Source organism: Magnolia sinica, chromosome 5, assembly GCF_029962835.1.
Source record: "Magnolia sinica isolate HGM2019 chromosome 5, MsV1, whole genome shotgun sequence".
Taxonomy (NCBI): Eukaryota; Viridiplantae; Streptophyta; class Magnoliopsida; order Magnoliales; family Magnoliaceae; genus Magnolia; species Magnolia sinica.
The window spans coordinates 101,334,586-101,342,610 of record NC_080577.1 but is presented as its reverse complement, the minus strand read 5'-3'; positions in this window follow the sequence as shown (position 1 = coordinate 101,342,610).

Sequence of the window (8,025 nt, the reverse complement as noted above, 5' to 3'; positions counted from 1 at the left end):
GGTCGTTACTCTCACCATGGCAAATCATAAAGTCTTCCATATCCTAGTCGACACAGGCTCATCTGCGAACATAATGTTCACGCAAGCGTTCGAAAAGATGAGAATTGAAGACGCTAAGGGCAGTCTGCACTCCGTTGATCGGGTTCTCGGGGGGCCAGACTCTTCCTGAAGGAGTGATCTCACTCCCACTCATAGCTGGGGATCCCCCAACCAATAAATGGTTATGGTCGACTTTCTTGTAGTTGTCCAGCCATCAGTCTACAATGCTATCCTCGGCCGACCTTCCCTCTATCTTCTCTAAGCTGTCGTGTCGATGTACCACCTCTCCATAAAATTTTCGACCGAGTCGGGAGTAGGAGTCATCAAAGGTGATCAACAGGACGCAAGATGCTACTATGCAACAGCTGTAAAAGCTCCAGTTAAGGTAACCACGATCGAATCATTGGACCCTCGGGCCGAGACTCACGAGGGAGGCCAACCAGTAGAGGACCTCATTCCAATACCTTTGGTCGAGACAGACGAATCCAAAACCGTTCAGATTGGCTCGTCTTTGCAGTCGCTCCTGAAAGATAAGCTAGTATCTCTACTCTGATGGTACACCGACGTGTTTACATGGAGCCATGAAGACATGGACGGGATCGATCCCTCGGTAATGACCCATCGTCTCAATATCGACCTGACCTACCGACCGATCTGACAGAAGTGACGACCACTCGGCCCTGAAAGGTATGTCATTATCGAAGAAGAGGTCAGCAAGCTTCTCATAGCTAAATTTATCGAGGAGATATACTATCCGGAATGGGTAGCTAACGTCGTACTCATTAAAAAAGCCAATAGGAAGTGGCGAGTCTATATCGATTATCGACTTAAACAAAGCTTGCCCAAAGGACAACTTTCCTCTTCCGAGGATCAATCAGTTGGTGGATAGCACGGTAGGATATGAACTTCTTAGTTTTATGGATGCTTATTCGGGTACAATCAAATTGTAATGCATCAATCGGATAAATCTAAGACTACCTTTGTCACCGACAAAGGTCTTTACTTATCGCGTGATGCCTTTCGGCCTAAAAAATGCTGGGGCACCTACTAGCGGCTAGTGAACAAAATGTTTGCTTAGTAGATCGGATACTATGGAAGTGTACATCGACGATATGCTCGCCATGAGCATCATATAGTCGACTTAGAAGAAATGTTCCTTATCCTTTGCAAATATCGATGAAGTTGAACCCGAGCAAATACGCCTTTGGAGTAAGTTCGGGTAAATTTCTCGGATGCCTAACCAGCGAGGAATCGAGGCAAATCGGAGAAAATCAAAGCGTTACTTGACATGGAATCCTCGAAAATGATCAAAGATAACAAAGACTGACTGGACGAGTAGCCACACTCAACCACTTCCTTTCCCAAGCTACCGATAAATGCCTCCCATTCTTCAAATAATTAAAGGGATGACAAATAGTAGATTGGACGGAAGAGTGTGAAGCAACATTCCAGCATTAAAGTCGTATCTCGGATCTCCACCCCTCCTATCAAAGCCCGAGCTTGGGGAAGCCTTGCTACTTAGCAGTTCCTGATGCCGCCGTAAGCTCGGCCTTAAAACGTGAGCATAAAAGGGAAGCAATTATCAGTGTATTATGTCAGCAAAGCACTGTTCTCAGTAGAAACCTGATATCCATCTCTAGAGAAAGTGGCCCTAGTATTAGTTGTCTTCACGATGACTTCGGTCATACTTTCAAGTGCACACCATCATCCTCATAACTGACCTCCCGCTGTGCCAGATTCTCCAGAAATCAAAAGCTTTCGGCTACCTAACGAAGTGGGCAATTGAGCTCAGTGAATTCGATATTCAATACAAGCCGATGATAGCAATTAAATGACAGGCTGTGACCGACTTCATAGCTAAAGTTACCCCACAAGCCGATCCACCTACCGAGCTTGTAAGCGAGCCAGCCAATCAGCTGATGACTGTAGCTCCTGAGACATCGCCCGACCCACCCCACTGGCAGCTCTACGTGGATGGCTCATCCAACTCTAATGCAAGTGGGGAAGGAGTCGTCCTAGAAACTTTCGATCAAACTTACATGTAATATGCATTAAGACTTGGATTTCAAGCCTCAAACAATACAGTAGAATACAAAGCCCTATTGCTCGGCCTTCGGCTAGCAGCTAGTCTGGGTGTTACTCATCTCAACGTATTCAGTGACTCGCAGTTGGTCATCAATCAGGTTACTAGCGTGTATCAAACACGTAAAGAGCAACTGAAAGCCTACATGAAGAAAGCCAAAGAGTGGATCAACGATTTTCAACAATGTACTGTCATCGGATCCCCCGAACACAAAACGCTAAAGCCAACCTATTGGTAAAACTTGCCTCCGCCGATGAAGACGATATACCTAGGTCCATTCCAATTGAGTATGTCGCTAAGTCGAGCATCGACGACCCGCCTATCTCGACCACGTACTCGATCGATTTGGGACCTATTTGGCTTAACTCGATCATCAAATATCTCGACAATGGGAAATTGCACGAGAATCGCGCCGAGGCCCAACGGTTGAAAATTCGAGCCTCCCGTTATACCATACTCAACAGAGTACTATATAAGAAAGGGTTTTTCGCTCATTTGCTATGCTGCCTAAGACACGACGAGACTAACTATGTACTGAGGAAATTCACGAAGGGATTTACTAAACTACTCAGAGGACGATCGCTCGCGCACAAGGTCTTGTGGTAAAGGTATTATCGGCCTACCAATCAAGACGACGCTCGTAAGCTTGTCCAAAGTTGTGACAAATGCCAACGATTTACTATCCCTCGATAGCCACCCGAAGAGCTGACCCCTATGGTCGGTCCTTGGCCCTTCGCGCGTGGGGGATGGACATCATTGGACCGTTCCCTTTGGGGAAAGGTCAGACTAAGTTTACCGTTGTCGCGGTAGATTACTTCACTAAGTGGGTCGAAGTCAAACTGTTAACGAAGATAACCAAGTAAAAGATCACAAGCTTTGTGTGGAAAAATATCATCTGCCGATTCGGGATTCCTCGGACCATTATCTCTGATAACATGAAGCATTTCGACAACAAGCAATACCGAGGGATGTGCGACAATCTCAGAATAAGGAATGTCTACTCGTCTCCCCATCATCCTCAAACAAATGGACAAGTCGAGGCAGTCAAGAAGATCATCAAACAACATCTCTCGAACCAAACTTGACCAAGCTAAGGGAGCGTGGGCTGAAGAACTTCCTAAAATACTATGGGCTTACCGAACTATTGCACGGACGGCCACCGGAGAGACTCCTTTCTCCCTTGGGTATGGATTGAAAGCCATCACTCCGGTCGAGATCGGAATGCCTTCAGCCCGAGTAAGTTTGTTTAACGAATAAGACAACGAAGAATTGCTGGCTCTCGGACTCGATCTCTTGGAAGAACAAAGGGAAAGGGCTCGGCTACGAATGACAGTTCGGCAACAACAAGTATCTCCTCCCGAGATTCTGAACATCACTTATGCAACATATTTAATGATGGATGTATGTTGTCTGTAAGAGTACATAAAACATGGAATAGATTAAGCCAAACCGCAAACATAATTCAGGGATAAGTGATAGACGCAAGCGGAAGACTTAAAGAAACATATGTGTACATGTGTAAGTCCCTGAAATACATATACATGCCAGGTCATACTTACAAGTGTTGCTATCAAAAATACAAGTATTAAATGACATTCATCTATTCCCAAAAAGAAATCCTAAAATCCCACGCATCAGGACATGGCTCACAAGAACCCGCCTGAAAACTGCATGAAAGAAAATGCAACCTCATCATCCTCGAACTCCTGCTCTGCCTCAGGGGTCGCATCAATATCTACATCTAAGACAGAGTCTGTTTTGGTGTTTAAACACCGTCCCAGAACGTGGGAGTGATTGATCAACTCAGTGGAACAATAAAGCAAAGGTTAACATGTTATCAATTCAATCAAGCAAGAATGATAAAGCAGAATAATCAAACATGTCCTAATTACTCTTGTTAGTGCAAGGATGTATGTAAAATGATGTGTGCCCCTCGCCGGTACACCCTCAGTATCTTCACCTTACGTTAAGCATGACATCACCTCAAGTGCTCCACCTCTTCCAGACATATGAAATGCGGTGCATGAACATAATTACCAAGTTATTATTAGTCCTTTTCATACAACAGGATTGGGAAGCTAAGGTACCTTCCTCATATCAATTTCCACATGGTGATCCATTCTAGGGTCGTCATTCCTAGATCATCTCATACGATCATAGGGTTTTAGGTCATTGCAAAGGGCTCGTCACCAATCAATGCACGCCTATCATACCTTCGTTACTACAATAAGGCTCGTCACCCTAATGCGGTATCCAGGTATGCTCGAGGTCACTACAAAGGGCTCGTCACCAATCAATATAGGCCGACAGCACGAATATAGTGTCCCATACTATCATAATCGGCTCACGAGTTTGGTTGCTCACTGGTCACTACGGGGAGGCTTGTCACCCCAGCGTAGGCCGACAGCTCGACCACGGTGTCCTATACTACCATGTCCGGCTCATGAGTCTTACCGGATCAAGGTACCATGGTTAACAGGATTTCATCGGTAAGTTTGGTACCCTAGATTCAAGCAATAGCGTCCATACATGGTGAACATACATCGGATAATCGGGTTACTTGACGAACTCGACTAGCACGAGCGCACGTTGGGTTGAACGACATAGAGTGCGCTAACACTCTGTGTGGCCAAACCACTGCCGACAACTCTAATACGACTCGGGTTCGTCAAATCACGTCCTTCGTGGCGAAAGCAACCTCAGCCACAAACTCAACGCTGATTACCGATTTCCTGGACTATTCCATAGTCCCAAACTCATTCCATTACAACAGATATGCATATAGAATTTAGAACAGTAATGGAACAATAATTCAAATCATGTAGTATGTGAGCATTTGAAGAACATCACTTAACATGGATTTCAACATAAGTAATACTTCAAGTTAAACAACAAAGAATGTGACTTGCATGTAGGAAATCATACACACCAATAGGTGAGTTGAGAATCGCTTCTCAACGCCCACAAATAGGATAATAAATTACACTTTAGACCATTCAGACATTTCTACAAACAGTTAGACTACATAGTGCAACATACATGACGCATGTTGAAATACACGCATTTGGACAATTCCTTTTGCCAAGGAGTTGACACACATACATCTAGCACAAACACACTACAAATAATCATGGCAAGTACATGTTCATATTTTATATGTATACGATACTTTCTACATACACAAGGAATACACAAATCTCTACACAAGGCATATATATCAGGAATACAATATAAACATAACATTTAGCATGTGAAATTGCACCCACAACAAGAATAAACCATTAACTGACATTGAAAGCCTTGAAAACCATAACCTATAAGATTAAAGTCCGCACCTTAAACCAGAAAAACACACCGAACTGATTCAGACGATATGTCTTCGTCAACGGCGACAAGATAACCTAAGACAAGGATAGAAATAAGCTACAACAACACATAGACTATTCTAAGCTCTAAAACAGATTAGGGTTAGGTTAACTTACCCAAGAAGGAACTTAGAATCGTCGGAATAACGATTCAAAAGTGATGGTTTAAGGATGTAGAGTAATAGGAAAGAATCTAAGGATGATTCACCAACTTCTCTCTTACTTTCTCTCTCTTTTCCTCTCTTTCTTAGCTAGGGTTAGGAAATTCGTATAGAAAAGAGAGTGAGGGTTTTAAGGTCTATATATAGGCCTAACATTGATGAAAATAACCCCAGGGCCAAGGTATACTTAGGTTATAACCAAATCAGGCCTCTCTCGATCCAACGGAGCACTTCCGGTGGTCCTTTTTCCGCGTGCGGTCGGACTTAAGCTCACTGACCATGGATCTAGGTCAGGCTGAGTTTTCGTACCGATCGGCTTTACAGATCAGCCGTGGCGGACCACACTCAATTCAACGGTCACCGAAACTCGATCAGGTCCACAAGCACTATGACATGCCTGGGCCATCTTCTCTGATCCAAGGGTGAAATTGGGTAAGAATCTAACGGTCAGATTGCTTAAAATCGTCGCGCAAGCGACACGACTCAGATTTCATAAAATCATATTTAATTTCTCACTGTTCTCACACTCTTCACTCCGGACTTAATCAAATCGACCAATATTATCTGGACTTGATTTTTGAGGTGATGGCCAAGTCCAACATGGTGACCATAATCGCCTAAGATCATCGCTATCGGACTTTCGACGCCGGTCCAGTGTCCGATCCAAAGTTTCTAAAAATTTCCAAGAGCAAGCTGGATTTAGCGATGAATCTCGGATTTCGAGTAACATAGCGCTAACTATTCTACAAGTTTTGAGTCATGCAGATCAAATTTAAAGTGATTGATGCTAATTTCACAAGCAATCGAGTTTAGCGCTAATTAACCCACAAATAACTTCTAAGAAAAATAGAGGTAGTACTCGGGTCTTGGCACGAAATTTTTCGGGTCATTACAATCTACCCCCCTTAAAGAAAAATTTCATCCTCGAAATTCGTACCTTCTCATATTCCTCAAGGATCTGAGGGTAGCTCTTTCTAACCTCAGCTTCAGTCTCCCAAGTAGCCTCTTCTTCACTATGATGCGTCCATAGTACTTTCACAAGAGGGATGACCTTACTACGCAATACCTGCTCCTTCCTGCCTAGGATACGCGTCGGTCGCAGTACATATGTGGCATCCTCGCTCAACTGCACCTGCTCCCAACTGATGATATGTGAAAGATCAGGAACGTACTTCTTCAGCATAAAAACATGAAATACGTTATGCATGCCCACAAGTGGTGTGGGCAAAGCAAGGCGGTATACTACCGCTCCCACTCGATCCAGAATTTGAAATGGACCAATAAATCTTGGTGTGAGCTTGCCCTTCTTACCAAACCGTAAAACTCCCTTCATAGGAAAAACCTTAAGAAATACATGGTTTCCAAGCTCAAACTCAAGCGGTCGCCGCATTGTATCAGCGTAACTCTTCTGCCTGCTCTGGGCTGTCAGAAGTCGACGTCGAATAATGTCAACTTTCTCTGAACTCGCCTGCACCAACTTTAGGTCAATCAAACTACGCTCGCCAACTTCTGCCCAGCAATGCGGTGCTCTACACGGGCGACCATACAATGCCTCGTAGGGAGCAATGCCGATACTCGCCTGAAAACTGTTATTATACGCGAACTCCGCATAAGGGAGACAATCATCCCAACCGTCCTTGAAATCCAAAACACAAGCTCGCAACATGTCTTCAGAATCGATTCACACGCTCCGCCGCATCTCTCATGCGGATGAAACGCGTGCTGAACTTCAGTTTCACACCCATCGCTTCCTGAATACGAGTCCAGAAGATAGATGTGAAATGCGTGTCTCTATCAGACACAATCTCCAGGGGAACTCCATATAGACATAATATCTCCTTGATATACAACCTAACCAACTCGTCTGCAGAGTTTGTGATTCCGATAGGTAAGAAATGAGCCGACTTCGTCAATCGGTCGACGATCACCCAAATAGAGTCATGTCCCTTCCTCATTCTCAGCAACCCGAAATAAAATCCATAGAGATGAAGTCCCACTTCCATTCTGCTATGGGCATAGGTTGAGCAACCCAGGAGGTCGTGATGCTCTGCCTTGCCTGCTGGCACGTAAGACAACGAGATACAAACTCAACAATATGAACCTTCATGTTGTCCCACCAATAAAATCTTCTCATATCCTCGATACATCTTCGTACTACCTGGATGCATCATAAGCTTAGAATTATGGGCTAACTCGAGAACCTCCGTCTCAAGTCAGGGATGTCGGGCACATAACCGACCACGAAATCGTAGGCCCCCATCTCGAACTAACACTCCACTCGGAGTTCTAATCTAACAACCCGCTTTCTCATCTTCGCCAAAAGCTCATCATCTGCTGAGCCGCAACGATCCTCTCGTCAATGAGGGTCATACGAATG